A 27,790-nucleotide genomic window follows, 5' to 3' on the forward strand; every position below is an offset into this window, starting at 1 on the left:
GTAACAGAAAATTATATTCCTGGCATAGAATTCTATAAGTGGATAAAAAGCCCATTAAAAGACATCATTCCCTCAGCTCTGATTAAAGTGACTTCAGTGCAGTTGCACCAGGGATTGTCCAAGATCTTCACATGAGAAGCCAGGACTAGAACCTAGATTGTCTAACTCCCAATCCTGTGATTTAAGCCACTAAACCATGCTTCTTCAACAATGATATAAACATTATATAAAGGAACTATAAGTTAGTTTCTCATGGATTTAGAAAACAATTTTTGAAGCATAGGGCAGGGGCTCATTCAAATTATTTCTATTTAAAGTAATGTGCATATGTAAGTATTTTAAATTCAGCAAGTTCAGTTTGACACGCCTGCAGAACTAACTTCTCATATATCTTGTGATAATTACCTAAAAGTTATTAACACAATATCTATTCTTTATATGGGTATACACACTAGATTTCAGTTACTATTGTTTGCACCAATTGGGAATAGTTGTAGATTATCATGTATAAACTGGGGAAATCTAGAAACAAAGGCATGAGAGCATATTTTTGCAGCACAGTCATGGGAACAATAGGGGACTTTGGTAAATGACGGGCATGGGCAATCATCTAGATGACATCTATGAAAAGCATCATAGAATTTTTAATATCCATTCCAAGCAGACAGGACCTTGATGTTTAGTGTTTCAGTTTGAAGACTGGAAAAATGATTCTGATAGGAATCCAATATGAAGGTCCAGGGAGCCTAGATAATTTTCAAACTGGCACAAATCCCACACCCCTTATTCATGGAAAGCCCCCATTTACTTTGTTGGGAATTTTGCAGGAGTAAAGAATGTGAGATTTGGCTTCTAGTATTAGCCCTCTAATCCTCCTTTCTATTTACACATTAACTGTGATCTCTTTCAGGTCCATCTTGAAGTTCTTACTTACTGAGGGCTCTCCACTGACATTAATAGAGAGTTTTGCTTGCATAAGCACGACAGATTTGGACCTTAAATGCAATCCAATTAGAATGGTAAGGCAGCGTGGAGAATGATGCAAAAAGAGCATCTTTCAAAACAACCCTGAGAAATTAGAGAATTGATCTGAATACAACAAGATGAAATTCAGTAAAGACAAGTGCAGAATACTACACTTAGGAAGGAAAAATCAAATGCACGACTACAAAATGGGAAATAACTGGCTTGGTGGTAGTATTGCTGAAAAGGATCTGGGGCTTATAGTGGATCATATATTAAATATGAGTCAACAATTTGAAGCAGATGCAAAAAATGCTAATATTCTGGGGAGTATTAACAGGAGTGTCATATGTAAGACACATGAGGTAATTGTCTCGCTCTACTTGGCACTAGTGAGGCCTCAGCTGGGTTACTGTGTCCGCTTTTGGGTGCCACACTTTAAGAAAGCTGTGGATAAATTGCAGATAGTCCAGAGGATAAAATGTTTAGAAAACCTGACATATGAGGAAAGGTTTTAAAAACTGGGAATGTTTAGCCTTCTGAAAGGAGACTGAGGGGAGACTTGATAACATTCTTCAAATATGTTCAGGGATGTTATAAAGAGGACAATGATCAATTGTGCTCCATGTCCACTGAGGGTGGGACAAGGAGTAATGGGCTTACTTTGCAGCAAGGGAGATTTAAGTTAGATATTAGGAAAAACTCTCTAACTATAACAGTAGCTAAGCTCTGCAATAGGCTTCCAAGTGAAGTTGGGGAATCTCCATCATTGGAGGTTTTTAAGAACAGGTTGGACAAATACCTGTGAGAGATGGTCTAGGTTTTCTTGGTCCTTTCTCAGCACAGGGGGCTGGACTTGCAGACTTCTGGAGGTCCCAATTAGCCCTACATTCTATGATTTTATGAACTGCAGTGTACTGTACTTGTTATTAAGTTTGGATTATAAACTCCTCAGGCAGAGAGGTCTTCATATTTCTCTGTAAAGCATCATTCATGTTTATAGGTTGGGTTAGTTCTCACATTGTTTGGACAGCATATCCAATGAATGCATTAGGCAACTCCATTTTGTCCTGAGACAAATTTGGTATGTTATGGGGAGGATGCCAGTGGTAGGATGTGAGGAACAGGTGTCTGTCGACGCCATCTACCCATCATATTTTAAGGCTTCCAGGAGGGGTCTTTTCTGCCCTGATTTCATTGGACCAAAATAAAAAATTATTCTCATAGGGAAGGTGGTAGATATTTGGAGCAGATGACCATACCACCATAGAGAGTGTTGGGCAAGTGCTTGAGGGAGCCGAACATGTTTAATTAGAAAATGGATCTCTTCATTCAACTTGAATTCATATCATTTGATGTTTTCAATCATTCAGAGATGCTTCATCTGAACGGTGCCCAACTTCTTTTCAATGCTGACAGTGAGAGGCCACATTTAAGTCCCATAGGTCACCGAAACGTTATATATCCTCAGCTTTGTCTCTCTGCTTGACCAGGTGTCCAGGATCATCTTCTGTGGTTGGGTGCTTGGGATACAAAAAAAGAAGGAGCGGGACTCCTCTTTAAATGTCATATCCACAAATCAGTCTTATAATCTGAACCAATTTCCGGTTACCTACTTAAAGCCCAGTTGTAGCATAAGCATGGAAGGTGAACAACTATTCTTTGCTATGCTCCAACCAGTGAAGCTTCTGATGAAGACAAGAGGAAGTTCTACAATCAAGTGAACTCTTTTTGTTCAACTATCTCTAATCACAACATTGTCACTCTGCTCAGTAATTTTAATGCTACTGTTGATAATTCAAGTGGACCACGGAAAAATGTTATTGGACCTGTAACCTCAAATACCTTAAACAGCAATGATAAACACCTTTCACTGTTGTGTTTTTCTCATGATCTTGTCATTACAAACACCTGATTTCATGGGAATTTAATTCACCAATTTACTTGGTCGTGTGATAAAGCCCAAACAAAGATGATTGATTACATTATAATCTCTCATTATGGGAAATCATCCATCAGCAATTGTAGAATTTATCAGTCTGCTGAGCTCAGTAACACTGACCACAGATTAAGCTATGTCTACACTGCACTACAGTGTGGACTATGGGGGAGTGAATGGCAGAGTGCACCAAGGTGCTGCTCTCTAACTGCCCCATGTAGACGCTGCTGGCGTGAACTAAAAGGTGCCTAGTTCACATTAATATAGTCCTGTTTGAAAGAAAACTATAGTAATGTGAACTAACTACAGAGATGTAAAGAAGCTTAAGGGAAATAAGGTAGCAGGAATCTGTGGAATTGCTGTGGAACTATTCAAAAGTGCTGGACCACCTATTCTTTTGTGGCTGCAGATGCTGATCAATATCATCTGGAAAACAGAGGAGGTCCTGTGTGACAGGCAAAGTGGCATTATTTTACCACTAGGGAAAAATAAAGGCAGCAAACAGGACTATTGTAACTATTGTGACATTATTTTTCTATCTGTCCTTGGGAAAGGTTTTGTTTGTGTCTTGCTGACCCAAGCACCTGATATCTTAAGGAGCAAGAGTAGACTGCAACAAGCTGTCTTAACTCTCAGCCGTTCCATGACAGAGCAAATTGTCACAGTGCATCAGCTTATTGAGAAGGCATAAGACTTCAAGCACCCTGTTCACATTACACTTATGGATATCAAGGTCAGGTTTGACTCTGTTGACAGGGAATCACTTTGGCTGATCTTGAAACTCGCAGGCTTCCCTGACAAGCTCCGTAAAATGTTCTATCTCCTATCTGATAATTCCTCAAGCTGCATCCTTGTAAATGGAAAAAGAACCGCCTTCTTAAGAATTAGGTTGGGCATTCGATGCCATTCCAAAACTCTTCAATCTCATCAGAGACTATGTGCTTGAGCGGATACTAAGTAAATGCATTTTTGGCATATGCCTTGGTGACAAGCACCAACATCACCTACATCAATTTTGCCAATGGCATAGCACTAGTTGTCAAATCAATGGATGAGCTAGTTGTAGCATTTACAGCTCTGGAAATCTCAGCGGCAAAAATTAGGCCTGAAAATTAATTGGGGGAAAAACAAATTCTTCTAATCAGCAATTTTGAACATGTTGTGGGCTCATTTTTTGAGCATTTTAGTGGGTATCCACTTTGTCAAGATTTTCAGTGGTTTCACCTCCTTCAGCTCTTCTGTCGATAACGTGGGTGGCATCGAGAAAGAACTTGAAGCCTGCACTGCAAAAGTGTCATCAGTAATGGAGCACCTCATCAAGAATGTTTTTTGCAAACTGAACAGCACATTTATAGTGCTACATAAATAATAAAATTATAATAATTGATTATTAATAGAATGGCTTGAGTTTCCTGATGAGTGTCCCTTAACTTTCAAAAGCCATAAACATTCCCCTTCTTCTAAACAAACACTTAATATCTTAGAAGGAAATTCCCCCTCCCATTCCCTCTCACTAGTGGTGCTAGCCCAGTGGGGGCCCTAAGCAGGAATATTCCCCCCCAACACATAATAAAAAGCAAATGGAGGGGAGGGCATGAGCTGCTCAGGGCCCTAAGCAATTGCTTAGGGCTTGTCTTCACTACTGATGCAGTGGGCATTGATTTAGTGGGTCTCGTGAAGACCCGGTAAGTCAATGGCAGCATGCTCTCCCATCAATTTCAGTGCTCCACCTCCCCTAGAGGTGGAAGCTATATCAATGGGAAAGCGTCTCCCGCAGACATAGCGCATTGTAGACACCACTGTAAGTCGATCTAAGCTACTTTGACTTAAGTTACATATATCTTACGTAACTTAACTAGCGTAACCTAGATCGACTTACCTCATTAATGTAGACCAGGCCTTAATCTGCTTATGCCTAGCTCCAGCTCTGCTTCCTCTTACTATAACATTATCATTTCCAGCATAGTCTTGGAGGTATTCTGGTCAAAAAATAAATATTGATTTTACAAAACAAACAACTAAAAAAGACAAAACTGGGCTAAAAAAATCTGATCCACTTTATTCCCTGTAGCTATTTACAAAGGCCTAATGCATCCATGGTAAGGAGTTTTGAACACCCCTACAATAAAAAATGATGCAAGGCAAAAATAAAATTATTCAGTAATGACCAAGAATGTTTCAGGAAGTGTTTCACATTTCCAAAGTGTCTTTACAAAACAATCAGGAGGGAGAAAAAAATTATTTTAAATGCTATGAAAAATGTCAGTATTTTGATAACCCTTGGACCACTGCAGACATGGGGTCTGATTCTGACCCTACTTTCCCCTTCTTTACATCGATTTTAGTGCTCTTACATCTGATCTACACCAGTTTAAGTGAGATCAGAATCAAGCCCCCTGTAAACTGCACTGTAGATTATACTCTTCTGGAAACACTCCCTCTCACCCCCGCAAGCATCTTCTCACTTGTCCTTATCTGCTGAACTCACAACACGGAGTGCCAGGACTATTTCCCTGACCCCACTTTCTAGTTACTGAACTTTTCACATAATAACACAACCCCGTGCTCTCTGCTGATCTCTCTTGCAAACCTCCTGGCAAAAAATCTTGACCTTCCCGCCTGCTTAACTTTCCCAGAAACCTCCACCACACACCATAATCAGTGTTTCAGCTGCCTAACTTTACTGCCAGTCTTCTCACCAACAATGAACTCTGTCACCTTCCTACATGCTAAGTTCTCCTGTAACCTTTCCAGAAAATAACCCTGATAACCCTTTTAGGGTGACCAGATAGCAAATGTGAAAAATTGGGACGGCAGTGGGGGGTAATAGGTGCCTGTATAAGAAAAAGCCCTGAATATTGTGACTGTTCCTATAAAATTGGAACATCTGGTCACCCTAACCCCTTTCCACAATCCCTGAGCTCTCCTGCCAGCCCTCCCGCTGCTCCCCAGATAAGCATCCTAATGCCCCTTCTTGCTGCTAAATCACACAGGCACCAGCCACCTGGAAATTATATATACCCTTCTAGGGCTTAAAATCCAGTTTTGGCTTTAAGATAATTATTAAGTCAACTGGGTCTTTCGAATAAAATTCTGTTTCCATGTGAAAAAAAATACAAACATTGAATTTGTCTAGGTAAGTTCTTCATGGTATTTCTAGTGCTAATCAATACCACCTCTTAAAAATCCCCATGGTCCTCTTTAGAGACAAGTATCACAAAACCCGACTTTCCTAATGAAGATAGAGTTACTGAGTCCAGAAATGTTAAATGACTAATCAGTATGTCTGTGAGACAAGAAATTGGCTTCATTTAAGCTAATGTAAAAATGTGGTTAATTTGTACAAAAAATTATATATCAACAATTCAAATGAACTCTTGTGCCCTTGGCCTGGTCTATAACTAAAATTAGATCAACCGAGTTACATCACTCAGGCCTGTGAAAAATGTCATGCTCTGTGCAATGTGGACAGAGCAACCTAACCCCCATTGAATTCTTCCATCAACCTAGCTACTGCCTCTCAAAGAGGTGGATTAACTACAATTAGTGGTTCTCAAAATGTGGGTTGGGACCCCAAAGTGGGTCGCGACCCCTTTTTAGTAGGGTCGCCAGGGCTGGCGTTAGACTTGCCGGAGCCCAGGGCCAAAGCCCAAGCCCCACCGCCTGGGGCCGAAGCTGAAGCCAAAGCCCAAGGGCTTCAGCCCTGCCTGGCAAGTACCAGGTTAGAGGCCCCCAACTGGTGCTGAAGCCCTTTGGCTTTTGCCCCCTTGCCTGGGGCGGTAGGGCTCAGGCTCTGGCCCTCCCACCTAGGGCTGCGGAACTTGGGCACGCTCAGGCTTTGGTCCCCCCTCATGGGGTCATGTAGTAATTTTTGTTGTCAGAAGGGGTCGTGGTGCAATGAAGTTTGAGAACCTCTGAACAACATCTGTGGAAAAATCCCTTCTATCAATGTTGAAAGCATCTACACTACAGCAGCACGGCCACAGCACCGTAACTGTGCTGTTGTAGTGTAGATATCCCCTCAGTAACTTATCTAGAGCTGACCTGTTCATATGCAGTGTATACACACATACACACACACACTATGGGCCAAGGAGTTATATGGATTTTACACCTGCTTGGGATCTGTTCCTGTGTCTGTTAAGCATAACAGTGGTAACTGTTTTGTACATTGTACTTCACCTATGAAAGAAAATTGTCCAGGAAAAAAATCAGACATACAATTCCACCACAACTACCTACCACTGCATGCAAATGAAACAAGAACTAGTAGCACTTTTAACCTGTTTCTTTATCCTTTTCGCAGATGTGGAGTTTCCCAAAAAGACTTGAGTCGCTGGGCTGATGCTGCCCATCTGCTGTTCAACTGTATGCATTCAAGCCCACCACAGAGCTGCTTGTGAACTCGAGGCCGGAGGAACACAATTACTTTAAAGTGCTGCAAGCCATTTACTATAATGCTACCAATTGCACGAAAAGAGGTCAGCTGGGCTAATAAAAGGAAAAGCGGAGGTTCTAATGACAAAAATTCCGGGCCCAGACCTAAAGGTACTTTATGCAGGTATGCAACAGCCAAAAACATCTGAAAAGACTAGACAGGAGGAAAGTAACCCGAGACTGCACCCTTATGTACATCACAAATAAGATTGCCACAGCTCACCACAGAGGCAATATGGAGGCAATATGGAGGCAATATGGGCATACAAGGGGCAAGGCCAGTGGCTAAACACTAAGCGCGGATCCACAAAGCCACAAACCTGTGCGGGAGGAGGCATCAGACCACACCTGCTTCTCTCCTGTGTGATCAGTAGTAGCTGGATGCAGCCTGACTGTGTGGTGGCCGCGGCCTTGCTTCCGGTAGTTTGTGAACAAAGTTCTTGTAGGTTTCCCCACATTGTGTACACTATATGGTAGATTGGAGGTATCTCTTTTGGGTATCTCCTTTTCTCATCCCCACCTAAGTAACCCAGGAACGGGATTCATTTCTACAATCAAACCTTGTTACTTGTACTAATGTCTGGAAGACCCATCACACATTACTGACTTTTATGAATTAGTAAGTGCCCAATCTTATGAGGTGCTGAGTACCTTCCATTCCCAGCAACTTCCATGGTTGAGGGAACTTAGCTTCTTGCAGGATGAGGGGCTAAGCAAATGAGCGTGACGAAAGCATAGATAATGCATCTCACGGTGCACTTTGTTAATTTATTTAACAAGTGCAGTTTAGCTTTAATTATTTATGATAATACTTCATACTAAACTAGTAAACATAGCATAATATATTCTGTAAAAGTAATAAAGTCTTAGCTATATGAGACTGCATTATGGCTCCTTGCTCTTAAATCTTTGCTTAGAAGGGGAGCGCAGCATCAGTTTGTGTGTGAATTATGAGGTATGTGGGTTAGTGAAAATGAGCGAGGTGCTATTTTTGACTTTCTCTTTTTCTTTTTTCATTGTTCTCTTCCTCCCTGCTATGGGTCCCTCTCTCTTACCACTGCTCCCATTTAAGACCCAATTATTTTCCCATTGAAGTCAAATGCAAAACTTCCATTGACTTCAATGGGAGCAGATTGAAACCTTATTGTTTGTTTACATATTAGATCAAATACCACACAGATATAGTGGGCCAAATTCAGAGATGAGCCTATATTGTGACTCACAGGCCACGGAGCCAGAAGATAGGCATGGAGCAAGAAAAACAACTAACAAGGGAGTATACGTTAAAATAGCCCATCTCCTTCCTTAACACATGCATTCTTACATCTTCTGATTTCCCAATGTGGAAGTTACATCAGCTTAGAATCCCATGTTGGTAAGTGGGTATCAGGGAGTTTGATTCAGTCTCAGTTAGTGCAAGAGGGCCTGGTTCTCCTCTCACATCAGTGTCAATCATGAGTTTTTATTATTATTACTGTTTATTTTATTATTATTACAAGGAGCCATAATGCAGTCTCATAATTATTATAATTAATAATATAATTATTATTATTATTAGCGTCACAGTTGTGCTTGGGCTCTACTGATATTGCACAAATACAAAGTAACAGAGGCATTGTACAGAGTACTAGCGAGTCGATGCTCTAAAGAGCTCACAATCTAACTAGACAAAGTAAACTAAGGGTAGCAAACAGGGGTATAATTTATAAGCAGAGTGATGGTTTGTAAACACCATCGTCGTGCCAACATTTTTTTTAATTCTTTGGTTGGAGCTTTGTTCTGAAGCAATTAGCTAGACGGAAGGCCAGAAGACAGGAAGGTCTGGGGAGGGTTGGGTAAAGAATAGCGGGAAGAAAGCGGGGTGGAGCATGGAGGACAGGCAGAGTGAGGCTGAGATGAAGAAATTGTGAGGGATGGGGCCACAGCAAACAGCCAACCAGCACAAAAGGGAAACTGTTCAGACCCAAGCCTTTTCCAAAGCAGTCTGGTAACATCATCAGTGTCTGACAGTCTTTAGCGCAGCATCTGTATTGGCTGCTCCTTGTATTTGCTTCTCCAGTATTTCCTTTGAAGTCAGTGGAGTTTCATCAGTGTGAAACTGGGGTGACAGGAGACTCAGGCAAGGGAGGCCACAATCTATATCACCTCTGAATTTAGCCCAGTATCTGTATCTTTAAGTATCAAGTTAAAAGCCTTTCATAGAACAGATTAGAAATTAGCTCAGATGCAAGGGATAGTTGAGTCAGAGCATTAAGCTATTAATCATTAATTGTTTTTCAATTTCTCCTTCAATAAGTCAGTTTCCCCAGCTAGCCTCTTTCTTATTCACTGGTCCTCCCTAGTATCCTACATCTATAAAACAGCTGCTTGTAACCACACAGATGTTAGGATCTGGAAAAGCTGGTCTTTCTGCACTGAAATTTGGCAAGCAAATACTTGTTTAGGAGGATGTGTGACCATACTTGTTTCTGTGTCTCAGATACACTACTCTGGACCAACGTCATCCTCCCTGCATTACAATAGCTTGAGTATATCTACCCTGCAGGCTTTCTGCATGTCAAGCTCTGCACTTTTGTCCTGTCCTCCCTGTAACCCACACTGCAAACCCTCCGATATGTGTCATGGAGAAAATTCTACCTGAGTTGGCATACTTGAGTGGGTAGTATGGGGCTGTTGTAGGCTGACCAGATGTCCCGATTTTATAGGGACAGTCCAATGTTTGGAGCTTTGTCTTATATAGGCACAATTACCCTGCCACCCTCGTCCTGATTTTTCACACTTGCTGTCTGGTCACCCTAGGCTGTTGCCTGATCGAGTATTGATTATATTGTACTGATTACTTAAGAATTTCCAATTAACAAATGAAACCTTGCGGTCTGACAGGTTTCAGTTACAAGACCAGGCCCGCAGTTATCTGTACTATGATTAAATTGGCTGCAACAGTTCCGTGTAGGCAAACAGATTTTTTTGCTATTTTAATATTTTTATTAGCAGAGTTATTAACACACTAAAAGTTCCCAAACAAACAAAAATGTAGCAGTAATGTAGTATCGGTTTTACGGCCCACACCATAGGATATGCATACTCACACAATCCTTATTGAGACCTAGGAGTAGTGAGACAGGTGATAGGCTGCAAGGGGCCTATCTTCTCTCTGGCACACTAACCAATCCAATTGTTAAATTCTCTTCAGCCTACCTTGTGGTCAGGCCTATTACTGCGTTTGATGTCTGCCCTGAATATTCATAAGAGGGTTCAGCCTCTTTGCCCAACTGACTTCCTCACCCTTATAATATTGGGGAGTCTTAATTCTATAGGTTAGTATACTAATTATATCAGCCTTATTAGCATATACATCAACTGGTTACTATAACAATTCTTTAGCTAAGCATCTGCTGATGTCCCTATCCCAAAATACTCCAAAGTGGTATCAACTGATTTTTTTTGTAGTTACCTGTCAGCATTCTGCAGAATTTTGGCAGAATTATTTATTGCAAAATGTATGTCGTATGCCATTTTTTTACTTAGGGTCACTGCTAATTAACTTACTTATGCCAAGCTAAACAATTTACTTATGCCACAGTTCATAGGCCTCATATATTTATACTAACTGCTTACGCTACTATCTTACAGGTTTAGGCTGGTAGGCTTCTTGTATTTCTACCTTATATTTTATCTTAATGCTTATAAGCTAGCTTTGGACTTACAGTATAACCGATAAGTTAATGGATGGGCTACAGGGCAGCGCGCATGTTGAGCTGTGACCCACCCCTGACCTGCCCATTTTGCAGTGTGTTGGCAGCCAAATCACAAGTGAGTGGCCCCAAGCCAAGATAGTCCTTTATTTCCTTTCCCACAGTTCCCTGAACTTGTACCTGCCTGCCCTTCTACTGCTCATGTCCCACTAGCCCTAGTCTTTTAAACCACTGTCCGAGTCAGCACAGGTTATAAGTCTCAGGGGCTGTAAGAGGGGGCAAAGTCTGATCTGGTCCTTGGTGTTTGTCCCTCTTGCTCTGTCCATTCAGGACATGCAGTCCAGTCCAGGCAGGAGGGGCGCCATAAGCAAGCCTCTGTAGTCTCACTTTGTATGCTGTTAATGTTTGCCTTTATGTTCTTTCACTCCTGGAAAGTGAAACTTGAACATTTTTCATGTAGAAGGTACTCCAGCTGGTTGGTCAGATTCCCTGGCAGGGTAAACTTGTTACAACTGCCCTCGTAACTCACTAGACCACTTCACTCATGGACAAGCAGTTCCATCACCAGGCATGGAATAATCCCCTTTGCATAGATGTCTGAGTTTCTGCCATTTGCCTGGAAAAGCAGTTTCCTGATCTGGTACTTGAAAGGGGGTGATGTCATCAAGGGCTTCTCCAGCCTGAAAGAATGTTAGGACCAACACTTACCCTGGTGCTTCATTAAAAAGTCTTTGGCAACAACAGCTTCTGAATAGGACAATGAGTCAAGGAGTATTAAAAGCATTCCTAACTGACAAGAGTTTCAGTGTGGCCTTGTAAAGTGGGAGATTCTTTTCCTGTTCTCCCCCCCCATGAAAAAAATTATATTGAATTTCATTGTTTTGCTTGCCTTGGCAAGTACTTCAACCTCAGATGGGCCATCACTCCCATACAGGGGTAACACAGACCCTCCCGTCCACCAGTGAGAAAAAAGGAAGCACGTCAGGGCTGAGATGTTTGAGAATCTGGTCTGAAGGACTGATGCTCACCTGCAGTATCAGAGGGAGAAGGAGAAGAGCCAGGCTGAAGGAGCAGAGACGGATGGAACAGTTCAAGGCAGAGGAGAGGAGAAATAGGGAACAGAGCCAGATGATGATGGAACTGCTGATGAGCCTGGTGGCCACCAGGATTCAGCTGCCAGCAGTAGAGCCAGCTCTACAGCTGGCTTCAATGCCAGCAGCAGTAATAGCCCATGAGCAGCCACCCATGCCTGTGGTATCATGGCCTAAAGACAGTGCGCTCACTGGAAAATCATGGCATGCCTGACCCATGTAAAACTCTTGGGACTGTACACCCTGTGCTCTACACCCTTGTGCAAACTGCACTAGCCACACAACTTGTGCAGCAACGTGCCTCGTGAGAAAAACATTTTGTTAGGGGGAAGGAGGTGCATCTGAAACAATAACTCTGTGCACCATTAAAATTGTCCTATGTTGTTTCCAATTCAGTGTTCATATAATTTCATGGGCCAGCACCACATCTTACACCAGGGATCAGCAACCTTTGGCATGGAAAATCCACTGGCGGGCTGGGACGGTTTGTTTACCAGCAGCATCCACAGTTCACCATTCCAGGCCAATGGGGGCTGCGGAAAGTGGCGTGGGCCAAGGGATGTGCTGGCCGCCACTTCCCACAGCCCCCATTGGCCTGGAACGGCAAACCGCGGCCAGTGGGAGCTGCGATCGGCCGAACATGCGAATGCTGCAGGTAAACAAACCATCCCAGCCTGCCAGCGGATTTCCCTGACGGGCTGTGTGCCAAAGGTTGCCGATCCCTGTCTTACACACACACACACTTGTGCTATGCTTTCCTTCACTGTACATCCATGTTCCTTCCTGTCTGTGGACCTGCAGTTTTGGTATGCTTGCAATACCATGTTAGAGTTTTTTCACTTTTGCCCTTTTTTAAAATTTAATAAAGTAGTTTGGTTGTACAACACAGTGCTGTGTGGATGCTAACAGAAGACTGGAGAGAGAGGATGCTTAGTCTTTACCATTTAAAAAAGCTACAGCATTTCCTAAACTCACAAAACCAGTCATGTAAAGCACAGTATTGATAGAAATTAGCAGTGATTGAATAAAACAGTTAAAACCATAACTGCATTATAAGCCCCATTACAGCATTACATGCCCCCATTACTGCCATTGCTGGGCACCATCACAGGGCCCCTTTACAGTATCACATCTTCACATCCACATCCCATTGGCTACAAGGGCACACAATGCATCCCTTATCTCCCTTGACTGCTTGCACCCAGCCCCAGTGTTGATCAGTGCATTTACTGATTGCCTGTACTGGGCCTGCAAACCAGCAGGATCCTGAGACCACTCCATGTAGAAATACTCACCTTTGGCCTCACAGATATTGTGCAGGGCGCAGCAGGACTCAGCCATTCAGATGCATTGGCCACACAGGCAACCAAAGGGTTTTGTAGGCAGCAGCATCTTACCTTAAGCCTCCCAAATGCACACTCCACCACTTTCCAGCAACGACTTAGAGTGTAATTGAACTTCCTTTTCCAAGCCCTCTGAAGTCGGAGTATAGCTTCGTGAGCCATGGCAAGACAGGGTAGGCAGGGTCCACCAAAATCATAGTTGGCGCCGACATCCCATTCATAACAATGCCCTTAGGAGGGAACAGAGTCCCTGCTTGCCCCAACAGGTAAAATGCCAGATCTCCTCAGGATTCTGGAACCATCCACCTTTCCAGTACTGCCCCCTTTGGTGTTCAAGAACCTGCCTCTGTGGTCAAGGAAGGCCTGCAGAACAAGGGAGTAGTACCCTGTGCATTCACATACTTGCCCCTCCAGCAAGTAGGAGCAGCTCATCCAACAGACAAGGCTGGTCCCCCAGTAGTAATGGACAGAAGTCTGGAGAGTGTAGAGCAGGAAGTGCCTCAGCTAAAGATGTCGGTGGACTAAAACCACATCTTCACAGTGGCCTGGGAGGGCAGACAAGTTCTCCCACAATACGCCAGGAACCAACCCTTAAAGCAGCTCCAGCTGGCAAGATGCCAAGAACTCCGGATATGCCCACTGAAATCCTAGGTGTAGCTGCAATGCCAGTGTCAACACGGGTATGTGGTGTATAGGGCATGTGCAGCACAGCAATGTGGACGCTTGGAGGCAGGACTGGCTAGCTCGCATCCATGTGGGTGTGACTCAGGACATATGGAAAGCCAGCAGTGCAGACATACCCTTAGAAGGAGAGGGAGAGTCTCTTAGTTTGTTTCTCTTGGGGCTGGTTTGTTATAAAACTTCCCCCGCCCCTTCACCCTCACCCCATACATGTTGCTTTCATCTACAGAGTGCTTTGGAATCCCAGAGTGCTGGGAAACAAAAGGCCATTCCAGCCGGAAATAGACGCTGCTGGTGCGATGACTTATGGCCAGTGCTCAGTTGTGCTGCTGCCTGTCAGTCTTCTAAAGATGTGCTGAAACCTCTCAGTCCTGGATTGATGCATCTGAAGGTGAAAATGTAATGGGCTGAAGCTGCAAAAATCATTGAAAGTTCATAGCTATTGTCCTCTCCTTCCTGAGAGGCAACTGCACTGAGTAAAGAGTATAGAGTAGTATAATGAAATCCAGAAACTTTTGCTAATAAATATTGTCAAACTGAGCACATTCTATTGCAGTTCAAGAAGTACATTTGAGTTGCTAGTATCCATCTTACATGGATTTTTTTGAGGAATGAGTGAGTAGCACATCTGTATGAGCTGACATCTGGCTCAAAACTGTCATGAAATATAGTGTGACAAAGTTCCTCTTCTAACTTGGTGGGTCTTGCGCTTATTGGCGGATTTGCTCGCCTCGGAGATTCACGGCAGCCCTCAGTTTGGCCGTTTTCGTGAACCAGGTCAACTCCTCCTATGTCTGATCAGGAATTAGGAGGTTTGGGGGGAACCCGGGCCCGCCCTCTACTTCAGGTTCCAGCCCAGGGCCCTGTGGAATGCAGCTGTCTAGAGTGCCTCCTGGAACAGCTGTGTGACAGCTACAACTCCCTGGGCTACTTCCCCATGGCCTCCTCCCAACACCTTCTTTATCCTCAGCATAGGACCTTCCTCCTGGTGTCTGATAATGCTTGTACTCCTCAGTTCTCCAGCAGTAAGCCTTCTCACCCTCAGCTCCTAGTGCCTCTTGCTCCCAGCTCCTCACATGCACACCACAAACTGAAGTGAGCTCCTTTTTAAACCCAGGTGCCCTGATTAGCCTGCCTTAATTGATTCTAGCAGCTTCTTGATTGGCTGTAGGTGTTCTAATCAGTCTGTCTGCCTTAATTGTTTCCAGAAGGTTCCTGATTGTTCTGGAACCTTCCCTGTTACCTTACCCAGGGAAAAGGGACCTACTTAACCTGGGGCTAATATATCTGCTTCTATCACTCTCCTGTAGGCATCTGGCCCGACCCTGTCACAATAGATATATAGAAAGACTATGTAAGTCCTGCTGGACAGCTGCACATGAACACAGTGATGTCCCAGTGTCATGCTAAGTCTGGATTGTAACTCTTTGGGAAGGCCTGAAACTAAATTTAGCATTTACCTGGAATCAATTCTCTTGCCCTCACTCTATAAAAGTCAACGCTATCCTTTAATGAAAGAAACGTGATAGTCACTCCAGCTTTGCCTTTTCTATATTTCAAGTTCAGGTATCACTGGTTCTCTTTAATAGGATTGCTCCTGTGGAGCAACACTTGAAAAGGTCAAAAAAAAAAAAAAAAAAAAAACCCCACTAAGAGCCAAACTCATCCCTGGTACAACTCTATTGATTTCAGTGGTATTATGCCAGGGATACATCTGGCCTTAGCTGTTTCTATTAAGGTAAGTGGAAAAGAAGTGTACTTGTTGTCTTAACTTTACTTTTCAATTGATCTGTTCTGTTCTACCCTGTGTGCTTCACTGCAATCAATGGGAATATATCTATTAGAGAAAGTTACAGCAGAAAACATCTAAATAGCTTTTAAAAACACTGGCTTCTCAATTTATAATGAATGTCAGGGACATGAGAAGGGTAACAGAGATTCAGTGTGCACTGAAATGCTTTATCTTTTGAAAGAGGATAGATGTAAGCACATAGAGTAAACGTTTTTCTGTATAAGCTACATTATAGTAACAGAAATCTCTTACTACAGGATCAGCTGTTGATAGGAGACATGCAGCTGCCATCTCTAAACAACAGTGTCAAATATTACTCCTGAGGGCATTCTGTGCCAAAAAATTAAAAATTCTACACATAATTTAAAATTCTGCAAATTTTATTTGTCAAATAAATGTGGAGGCTCCAGCATGGCACTGGGGAGCACAGGCCACTGACTGCACAGAGGTGGGAGAACACTTTGCAGCTCCCCATCCTGGGACACGAACTCAGCGGTGAGGCTGCACCCAACCCTAAGACAGTGCAAGGCTCAGGCTTGCCCCAGAAACACCCCACGGCCCTGCCCCTCCATGCCAGGTGCACCAGGTGTGAGCAAGCAGGCTCAGCAAGGCAGGATCCAATTGTGGAGGGGCTTAGCATGGGGGATCCGGGTGTAGGAGGGACAGCATGGGTTGACAGCGTTCTATGTGGGGCAGTCTGCGTTCAGATTGCTCAGTGGGGGATCCGGGTGTGGGAGGGATCTGGATGCACAGGCATTTGTTGGGGGGTTCTTGGTGCAACGGTAATGGACTCTGCAGGGGGGTCCAGGTGAAGGTGGTTGGGGCTCAACATGGGGGTCTGGGTGTGGGGGGCCTAGAGCTCAGCAGGGAGGCCTGGATGTGGGGAGCTCAGTGGGGGGGTTTGGATGCTGGTAGAGTGGGGCTCAGTGAGGTGGGGATCCAGGTGCAGCTGGTTGGGAATTGCTGGGGTGGGGATCCAGGTGTGGGTGGCTCACAGGTGCAGGGGGAGTGGGTCTCATCATGGGGGGGGCAGGTTCTGAGTATGAGGAGGTGAGGCTCAGTGGGAGGGACTGGGTATGAGGGGACTGGGCAGACGGGGGAGCAGCTCTCTGTACAGGGATCCCTCCCCCTGCAGCTGAGAAGCGATGGGTGCAGGAAGTGAGGAAATTTGAAGAGATTCCTGCAGCTGGGGGAGAAATATGAGTCTGACCCAACCCTGGATGCTGTGCAGGGGAAGAGGAAGTCCTGTCCTTCCCAGCCTAGCCGGGACTAGCAGCTGAGCCTGGCGCAGGGCAGGAGCTGCCAGCCGGGTCTTCCCCAATCCTGCCCTCTGCCCTATAGTGATTTACCTCTCTGCCAGCTGCCTGAAACATACTGCTGGGGGGAGGGTCACATGACCGCTCTTGTGGCTTCCCCTTGCTTCCCTGTCAGAAAGCCTTTTTCTGTAAGGAAGCAAAGAAATCTGCGGGGGACATAAATTCTGCACATATGCAGTGGTGCAGAATTCCCCCAGGAGTAAATTATGACTTAAATATTACAGGAATGGATACTATCATAAAATTTAGCATAGATTAGACAGATGGTTAAATTAGGTGGAAATAAATCACTTTTCTATAATGATGTTTAAAATCATCCTTCCTACATCATGTCTGCCCCTGCACCAGGTAGACCATGCTTACACAACCCTTTTGCTAGGCAGACTGAAGACTGTAGGAACATCATGCTAATTTTTTACTAAATTATATTTAACGTGCCAGTTTTCTTATCAACCTTCTAATGTTTCTTGCTTCAACTATCCTTTATTAATCCAATCAAGCCATTCCTCAACTAAACTGATGTGTGTTCTGCAGACTGAAACATCACCCAAAACACCACCAACCTAGCCATTTTTAATAATAAAATTTGCAAAACATCACAGATTCATCTCCTGGACACTAAAACATTGTGCCTGAAACATGAATGCAATTTCAGATGTTGATGGTTTCATGAAATGAGACCAAGTTACAGAGCTTTAATACCACTTTGTGTGAGATTTCAGTGATGTTGCTTTCTTCATCTAAAGCTAAATTTGTGGTTTTCAGTTTAGATTTCTGCTCCAGGGCTATACATATGTATATTGATGATGGTCATTACTCTTGATCTTATTTTTTATTTCATTTTAATGGCCAAATATCCAGCCCTGGTCGCCATGATTGTGCTGAGAAGTTTAAAGTTGTTGCAGATCCAACACGACATTATGGAGTACCAACTTTCTGAAGATAGGGACAGGAAACAGTTGCAATGACTGAGACAGAGCACACAGTCAGGCTATATAGAGCAGCATTCGTGCGATGTTGATTTAATAAGCCATTTCTTGTTATTACCTCTTATTTATTCATTTTGTTTGGATGGGTTTTTTCTTTCACTTTATTGCTGAAATACTATAGTGCTCACGATTTCATCAGCTAAGCTAAGAAACTGGCTGAATATTTGGTTATCAGTGCTTATTACAGTATTTTTGTGGATATCATTTGGGCCTGGAGTGAACGCCTCGAAAAAAATCAGGCCCTTTGCATTTTAATACAAATATATGTTTCTCATTAGGGCCCTAATCCTGCAAGATACTTAGTACCAGCTGCCAACTGCTGAAAAATCTCAGTTGACTTCATTGGGACTTGCATCTTGAAGGATCAGAACATATAATATATGTATACCTCCTGCATCTTCCTCTCATCTGTGGACAAAAGGGTGTTATGTATCCTCTACCACAAAGTAGGGATTTATACATTCTCTCACAGGCTGTTTAAAGGCTCTGTTATGGAATTCCAAAGAAGGATTTTACCAATTCCAACAATTATATAGATGCTTTGCAATTTATCTCATGTCAACTCCCTCAGCAACAGTGACCAGGTCCCAAGTGCTAATGGCCATCATTTAAAGGTTGCTTTTAATGCACAATCAGTCAAGGAAAAAGCAATCATTTTAAGGGATACTATCATATTGATTTACTTTGCATTATTGGAATGTCTTACCATAATGCATGAGAAATTCACAACCAATAAGTTAACCTTCTCCCTGTAAAGATATTCTACAGATGTAAATCATTAGTCAGATAGGGCTGTGGGTGAAGGAAGAAGGCTTTTTTTATTCTTATTTGCCTTGTTCCTATTTTAAATTCCAAACTTTACCCATTGAACTCTACTTTATTCTGAATAACTGTTCGACTCAGAGAGTAATTCAGTTTTCCCACCACAATAAACAATGTGTTCTTCTGTTGATCACTTCACATCACCCATTCGTATGGGGCCATTTGAATGTCAGATCTAGCATTCCTTGAAATACCTCCACTCTGGTACGTTTCAGAGTAACAGCCGTGTTAGTCTGTATTCGCAAAAAGAAACATCCGATGAAGTGAGCTGTAGCTCACGAAAGCTTATGCTCAAATAAATTGGTTAGTCTCTAAGGTGCCACAAGTACTCCTTTTCTTTCTCCACTCTGGTATGTTTTTCCACATGCTACTGGCATATTTTATAGTATCTTCACAGACTACCTTCTTGGAAATAATGTTAATCAGGATAATTTCTATTCTTATTTTAAGGGACTCTTGATTGGGTGCTTTCAAATAATCTCTTAGTCAAATTTACCTTAGGATTTCCAAAGTCCTTACTACAACATTGGACAATGCTATTTAGGAGTCAGAGTGTAAGTTTAATGGCTCAAGCTAATCTCAAAGAGGGCCTATTAAACTCTAATTTGTCAGGTTTCGTTACATTCAATACTTACTCCCAATGACTGTAATTTTCCTGGATCATTTTGTTCACCAGAAAATTATGTTCCTTAGTTTTGCATCCCATCCCCTCTGCTGTATTGAGAAAAATTAAAGGTTCTATTTCTTCGCTGCTACTATCTAGAACAACAGTAGTGCAAAAGAGGGGTTAAGAGTTCACTGTCAAATATATTTATCTCAAAAGTAGGTATAATTCTTTTGCAAACAGCTACGTGTCAGTGCAAAGCCAAGCTGATTCAAGGTGATAAAAGCATTTTGGTAAATCTTTTCGATGACACTTGATCCTTCACAAGCTCCCCCACCCCTTCTTCTTCTTCATCATCCAATATCATTATTACCTTGATAAATTTGCAAGTTATTTTCTTTCCAAATGGATCGAGTATAAAACAGTTAATCTGCACTAATGCCCAGCACAGATTTTGGTGATTCCACTATTGTTTCAATTATTTCTTTGAGGAAAATGTGACCTTTTTAAGCAAACAAAGTTTATCATTGACTGATTCAATAGTGACAGGTTTCAGAGTAACAGCCGTGTTAGTCTGTATTCGCAAAAAGAAAAGGAGTACTTGTGGCACCTTAGAGACTAACCAATTTATTAGAGCATAAGCTTTCGTGAGCTACAGCTCACTTCCTCATGAGGAAGTGAGCTGTAGCTCACGAAAGCTTATGCTCTAATAAATTGGTTAGTCTCTAAGGTGCCACAAGTACTCCTTTTCTTGATTCAATAGTGTGAGCTTCTTCTCAAATTCTACTTAGAATTGCAACTCACTGAAGTGATGGAGAAGTCCTACTTTAGTTCCTGGTCCTTATTACATGTAACACACAGTGTTAACAATAAAGGTAGCACATACATCAGCATGAGCAATAAAATACCTTTCTTTTATGAGTGAGTTTGGTGAGTACTAAAAGTTTCTGTTGGACTAAAGACCTGGGAAGAGGTTTAACTCCAATAACTGACTTGATAACAGTTACAAGTCCTGCTTTAGATTTGCTATATCAAGGGAGTTGCTTCCCAGAAAGGATGGAAGGCAGAGAGGTGAAAGTTACATGTGGAATCCATCCAGTTTCCAAGGGCTAGTCTTTGTACAGACAATTCTAGCTGATCTGTAAGATGAAGCAATATTGATCGATGTTCAAAAATGAACTTGTCATATATTTTCAGCTGTCTTTGGGGATTTGGCATAGCATCCCATAAAGGATGCAGAGTGTGAGGATGAGAAAGCCCCAGGCAGAAAGAGGGTGGCCACAAAAGAATAACAAGAGCAAAATATAAGGAGTACTTGTGGCACCCTAGAGACTAACCAATTTATTTGAGCATAAGCTTTCGTGAGCTACAGCTCACTTCATCGGATGCATACTGTGGAAAGTATAGATCTTTTTATACACACAAAGCATGAAAAAATGGGTGTTTACCACTACAAAAGGTTTTCTCTCCCCCCACCCCACTCTCCTGCTGGTAATAGCTTATCTGATGAAGTGAGCTGTAGCTCACGAAAGCTTATGCTCAAATAAATTGGTTAGTCTCTAAGGTGCCACAAGTACTCCTTTTCTTTTTGCGAATACAGACTAACACGGCTGTTACTCTGAAAAAAGCAAAATATATGATCTTCTAGTTGCTGCTTGTGTAGCTTGCCTGCTATACCTTGACATCTCTTCGGTGCAAGATAAAAGCGCCAGGATAATATAGGTTGGGTGCTTTATAAATAGAAACTGTAGATTAGCTAGAATATTGACCAAGAATGGTTCAGTCCAAAGCATTTTGAGATCCTCTTTTTAAAGGTACTGTATACTGTAAGTAATTTGATTATGAATGTCTAAGGCTTAATTTTTAAGCTCTTTATAATCTCATTTTCCACAATCATTTAACATAGAACCCCGCCATCTACACTAAGCAAGAGTGTTTACAAAGATCAGATCTTTATAGACTGAGGCAACCTCATTGAAAGGAAGTATGTTTGGTCAGAGGCTCTCTCTTTTAGGCTTATGCCATGTTTAAATTTTTTCTGAACCTACCTAATTTAGGTACCCATGAAGTGTCTATCACAGTAGTATCTAAGCATTAGACCAAAGGGAAATGTGTTTTTTTTATCACCTATCACTATTTTAATTTTGCAGTCTGGCCCAGGACAAGTTGTTCTGCTTTCATCAGCCTTTGAGATCAGTAACTATGGCCCTCTTGCATGGGGCAGTTAGTGTAGGTCCAAAATAAACAGAGAAAAACTTTGCTCTGTAAAAACTGTTGTGTGAATTCTAATCGGGTTCAGAGTCAATATTTTATTTTTCTACATTTCCAACAGACATAAGTTATGCATTTGCAATTATTTCAGTTCACACATGATTCAGATCTACGTATTCTTATATTGTGCTTAATTTATGTTACTTTAAGAATGCAGTTAAGGCTGTCTAGTGGAAAATGGGCCCAATCAAAAGAGATGGATCCAAACACTTCTGAACCTTGGCAACATCCAGACCTGAATCCAAACTTTGTGGTTTGGTCTGTCTCTAAATCTCTTAGCAGGCCAAAACAAATGCAGTAAGTACCCCCTATTATTTCTACCTGTCATATTCATTACCAATTTGACAAACCATTTCAGTAAAACACCTTCTGCTTTCTTTGAACGCAGAACCAGCTGTATCCTGCAATATCTGTTAAAACAATTCAACTCCCCCTATTTCTCTTCATTGAGGGTCTGATCCTCCATGCATACTCACAAGAGTAACTTTACAGGATCGAGCCCTAACTGATGAGAAAGCCAAGTTGTTGTTCACTGCTCTAAAAGCATCATAGTGAGGAATACCAAACTTTGGAATGCCTTCCCTGATCGCATTTGCGACTTAGACACTTGAGAAATGCAAATCACTTCGAAAGCTGGTGCTCAGTACCAACCAATTGACATTGAGCACATTTTTTCGTTTTTTAAATGGAACATTAAAAGTAGCAGGATGGCTTATATTGACATATGGGTTCCACTTTGCTAGACATGCTGGACCAAAGTCATCCCTGGAATAACTCCATCATCTTCAACAAACGGGGTACATTTGGCCCCATATGCGTAGAGCAGCTGGGGATTACAATTGTTTTCCTCTTTTCATCCATATTTGAGCTTGCTGGGCATGGTTTTACGTTTGCAAAGCAATCTTGAGCTATTCTGTGCATGTGAGATACAGGCATACAATTAATATTGGAGTACATGGCTCTGGTATGATTTTGCAGTCATCCATGGCACATAACTAAATTTAAAATAAAACAGAATAAAACATACTATAAATATTGTGTAAAGAAACAAGTTGGAGACTATTTTGTTATCAGATGCTCAGCAATCTGTTCAACTGGCTTTCCAGCTTACTAAACACAGCATCAGACTCCATTTTGAATGTGAAATTATGTTGTCTTTACACAGCCTCTCATATAATCCATTGTATTCATATAGAAAGATGCAAAGCTCATAAATGCCATTTCATATTCCAAACAATTTGCTATAGGCAACTACATCATTACTTTGTACAAATAAATTTACATAAATCATGATTAGAATGTTTTATCTTAGCAACTTTATTTTGCTCCCAGAACACAAATTAAATGCATGCTTAAAGCAGAATATTTTAGAGAGAGTTATTCCTGAACTGTTTATAAGACAGGAATAGACATTTCTATCTAATTTTTCATTCATAATGTAATTTTTTTAGTTTTCTTTGAACATTTAAAAACCACATGTATAATTTGCAGGGATTTTCCTTGAAGCGAGCAATAAAATAGATGACTCTGCCACAATCTGTTCATTCATCAGTTAGTGTTTCCTTTGACTCACTGTGCATTATGTTCTAAACACTCATTAGGAAAGGCCAAGAATGACAGTAAGTCCCACTTGCTGCCTGACATTATTATTTTACAAGCAAACTGTTGTTGTTAAACAAAATTTGAAAATAAAGTCATTGGAAATCTACTTCTAGTAAATATTCCTGTGTCTAGATTAATTGCACAGAGTAAGTCCTCCCCCATTAAGAGCAGTATTATTGTTAGTATTATGTGATTAGAAATGTATGAATTCAAAATATGACTGACTCACACTTTGAAATGAATAACATTGGGTATAAAACCATAGGGCCAATAGCCAAGTCATCATCCCTGGGACCAAAGTCCTGCTCTCTCTCTCTATGGCTGCTAAGGGCTCCTGATACAGTGGAAATTGTGTGTGATGGGCTAGTGTAAGATTTGTCCTTTGTGTGTGGTGGGCTAGTATAAGATTGCTAAAGTCTGCCCTGGGGGTTCAAAGATCTCAGCTGTGTCTGAGACCCCAGCTTCTAATAGGCTCCCTGCTATCCCTACCGAGGGATTTAGGGAGTAGGCAGAAGAGCAGGAATGGGGCTGAAGGCCCTGCCATTACACAGAACCATCCCTCACAGCCCTCCCTAGAGTGGGTGTGCAGCAGCAACAGACGCAGTAATGGTCACAGAGTGGCTAGGCCACTACTTCACAACCTCTGAGAGATTCCTGCCCACTCCTGCTATGGAAGCTCCTGAACCAAGCTCCAGTTCTCAGGGAAACACCCAAAGCAGGGACTGTTGCATTGAAATGCCATCCAGGTCTACTCCTTCTTGTAATCACCCCCCTAGACTCAGAACTATGCAGGGGAGCCCCCCAAATCGGGGAGCACTAGGACCCAGGTGGTGTCTCCCCCCACCCCACTATGTGGGCTTGAGAGAAAGTTGCAAAGAGGAGCCATCCAGACTCCAACCGGTAAGGAAAGAAGCAGCCAAAGCAAGAGACCTTTGGTCCTTTAGAGAATGTTCTAGAATTCAGACTGGACTTTTCCTGCCATATGCTGACAGACTGTTTGCTCCATTCCTCCCCTACCCTCACCCATCTCTTCACCTCAGCATCACTCCTCTTACGCTCTTCTCCCCTTCCCTGTCCTACCCACCCCCTTCCTTTCAGTGGCCCCCCTCCCTTTCCTTTAGCTGACCACCTCCCAATTAAACACACTAAAAGAAAGACAACTGTTGCACTAACATGCCATATGCTCCCATCCCATGGTTCACTCTGCCTGTGTGTCAACCTCCCATCCGCACCCTGTGTCTGTCTTGTCTATTTAGATTGTAAAGTCTTTGGGGCAGGGACTGTGTGACCCAGGCACCCCCTGGGGGGGGGGGTCCCCTGTTATGAGTCTATGCCTAGGAATTTGCCTAGGCATGCCCAGAAGGGGACATTTCCCCTGTGATCGCCATTTTAATGATATTTCACCCAACGGGGCCGTGTGTGGTCTCTGCAGAAAGCTAACTCAAAGGTTGTCACTGTTATCGCAGGACATAGAATCATAGAATCATAGAATATCAGGGTTGGAAGGGACCTCAGGAGGTCATCTAGTCCGACCCCCTGCTCAAAGCAGGACCAATCCCCAACTAACATACGTGCGGAGAATTTTAAGAGTTATGTAACATGTAGAGTATTGTGTCCCAAAGCTGCTGGAGGTGAAACAAGTCACCTGCAGCAGGGTGGTTCTCAGAGCTAATTCAATCAAGAGTGAGAACAACTGACATTTTTCGACCCAGCCCAGCCAAGCGTTGACAGTGGAGACAAGGTGTGGGCGTAGGCCTTTACAAAGCACAAAAGAGCCCAAGAAAAAGACCTTGAATAGGGAGACCAGCAGGGTGAATTGAATTTAATGAAACATCCAAGTTATGAAAAGGAACAAAAAGTCTGGAACTGTATAAAAGGAGAAAGAAAGGACACAAGAAAGATGGTAAGGAGGCAACACTCTCCCAGTGTGAGTGTCTCATGAAAAATGGATTCCAGCTCTCTCAACTGGAGAAGTGCTGTACCAGCTGACCACTGGGTAAGAAATACCTTATTAGAGAGGAAAGGACCTTGCTAAGAAGTATAGGCTCTAGATTGCATTTTATATTTGTCTTTTATACATTTCCAATCCTTATACTTGCTTCTATTTGAATCTTAACTTATGCTTTGTCAAATAAACATCTACCTAGTTTTATATAGACACGACTAAGTGCTGTGTGCTAAGGAGAACATTAAACTGAGGTGAAGCTAATGAATGGAGGCCTTTGCTTCCACGGAGGCAGCAAATCTGTGTGCGGTGTGGGCGTCCAGAAGTCGAGGGACTGGGCACTCAAGTGTAATGAAGTGGGATTTACAGACAGGCTGGTGGGACCTAAGCCCCAGGATCACTGTAGAACTCTGGGAGCTAACTATCTCCATAGATTTAGCCAGAGCTTATCTATGCTGTCTCCCACAGACTCAGGGAACCTAAGGGCTGGGATGTGCAAATTCCTAGCCTGTGGGGGAAAGAACTGGGCTTGTGGAGCCCGGAGTGGGGGGCTTGTGGAGCCTGGAATGGGGGGCTTGTGTTACCAGCAGCCAGCAGTCTGGGGCAAGTTTCCGGTGCTCTGGGTGGCGCGGCTGAAGTGCCACCAGCCGCCGGGGCTCCAGGCCGCACGGTAAGGGGACAGGGAGCAGGAGGGGTTGGATAGAGGGCAGGGAAGTTGGGAGTGGTGGTCAGGGGGCAGCGGTGTGGATTGGGGTCGGGGCGGTCAGACGGCGGGGAACAAGGGGGTTGAATGGGAGCAGGGGTCCCGGGGAGCAAGTCAGGAATGAGGCGGGGGGGGTGGATGGGGCGGCAGGGGGCAGTCAGGGGTGGGGAGTCTGAGAGCAGTCGGGGACAGGGAGTACGGGGTGGTGGATGGAGTAGGAATCCCGGAGGAGCCGTCAGGGGACAGGGGAGTTGGATGGGGCAGGAGTCCCTCAGGAGCCATCAGGGGGCAAGAAGCGGGGGGGGGGCAGGGGGATCAGTTAGGAGGTGGGGGCCAGGTCACGCCTGGCTGTTTGGGGAGACACAGCCTCCCCTAACTGGCCCTCCATACAATTTTGGAAACCTGATGTGTCCCTCAGGCCAAAAAGTTTGCCTGCCCCTGGCCTACCACAATGAGGTCCTTGTCCATGGCTAGGCTCCTTGGCGCTATGGGAATACAAATAATAAATAATTCTGATAATAACTGTGCCCTAGTGGCTCCTTTCATCTGGGCCTATTCAAAGTAACTACAGAGACTTCTGCCACAATGCAGGCACTACCTAATGCCTGAATAGTTCCACTGTGGGCTTAAGTGGAGCACAGGGTCTTGCATGGACCCTCCACACTTGGATTAATTTCACCCTTGGGGAAGAATGAAAGGCGCTACGTTTCCTCACACTTTAAAATGCTTTCTGATTAAAATCCATGTTTTAAAAAGTGATGCATAAGAGTCAATACCTCAGGCTCTTCCTCCCGCCAACACTCACCACCCACTTTCAGTGCTGTTTGTATCTCTTCTCCCATGAGCCCTCCTTCCCCATTGGATCAGCTGCAGTGTCAATTCATTCCTATAGTTCCCTTCCCAGGAAAAACTGAACCCCGAGCAAATGTGTAGAGCCAAGATAAAGACCTCTGAAAATAGGGGAACTTTGACAAGACCTTTTTCAACTGCCTTGCTATACTAAGTCACATTTGTCTACAAATATATAATCAGTGTTTCCCTAGCAAGCACAACTACTAAACTTTTTTTTTACAAGGTACTGATCAATTTAGAACTATCCCCTCCTGCAACTCATTCACAACAAACAAAGCTTTGGCTTGTTAGACTTAATTTGCTGTACATTGCATGTATCCGTCTGTAAAAAATACTTTAAACCCCCCAGGGAAAGATCACAAATACCAACACAGTGAAGTAAACTTTAGACCATAGTCAACTCTGCATTTTTGCAACCTGGAGTGCCATTGCTCATCAGCACACACGGGGAAGAAAAGAAAACAGAAAGATGGCAGCGCTAACTGAGAGACATTCTCTTGCTAAGCTCTAGATTGTGGCAGCCTTGATGAAAACAACTTCTACAACACACCTTTTCCTGAAAATATTCAGGAACATGGCCTGCCCCCTCTGCGCTCATTCCACTTGAACTTGCTGCTCTATGTAGTTCTGTGTCTATAAAACTTGTTGTCAGTTACTGATCAACATAGATGATCATCTAATTCTTTCACGAAGAGTGCAGTAAGAGCAAATATAGACGCACCTGAGCTTTTCACAGTTTCATAGA

The 27,790-nt window shown here is 43.1% G+C and overlaps 1 protein-coding gene across 3 annotated transcripts in view; it reads right to left on the reverse strand.

Moving 5' to 3' along the window:
* FOXN3 (forkhead box N3) overlaps nt 1–27,790 on the reverse strand; it is a 304,442-nt gene that overhangs the window by 197,313 nt on the left and 79,339 nt on the right. The window contains exon 1 of one of the 3 annotated variants that reach the window (XM_073349402.1): nt 13,523–13,544. The exons of the other annotated variants lie outside the window; for them this stretch is intronic. The gene's annotated coding sequence lies outside the window, so the exon portion shown is untranslated. Of the gene's footprint in view, nt 1–13,522; nt 13,545–27,790 lie in introns of those variants that run through there. 3 annotated transcript variants of the gene reach the window in all.

This window comes from Lepidochelys kempii, chromosome 6 (assembly GCF_965140285.1).
Source record: "Lepidochelys kempii isolate rLepKem1 chromosome 6, rLepKem1.hap1, whole genome shotgun sequence".
Classification (NCBI taxonomy): Eukaryota; Metazoa; Chordata; order Testudines; family Cheloniidae; genus Lepidochelys; species Lepidochelys kempii.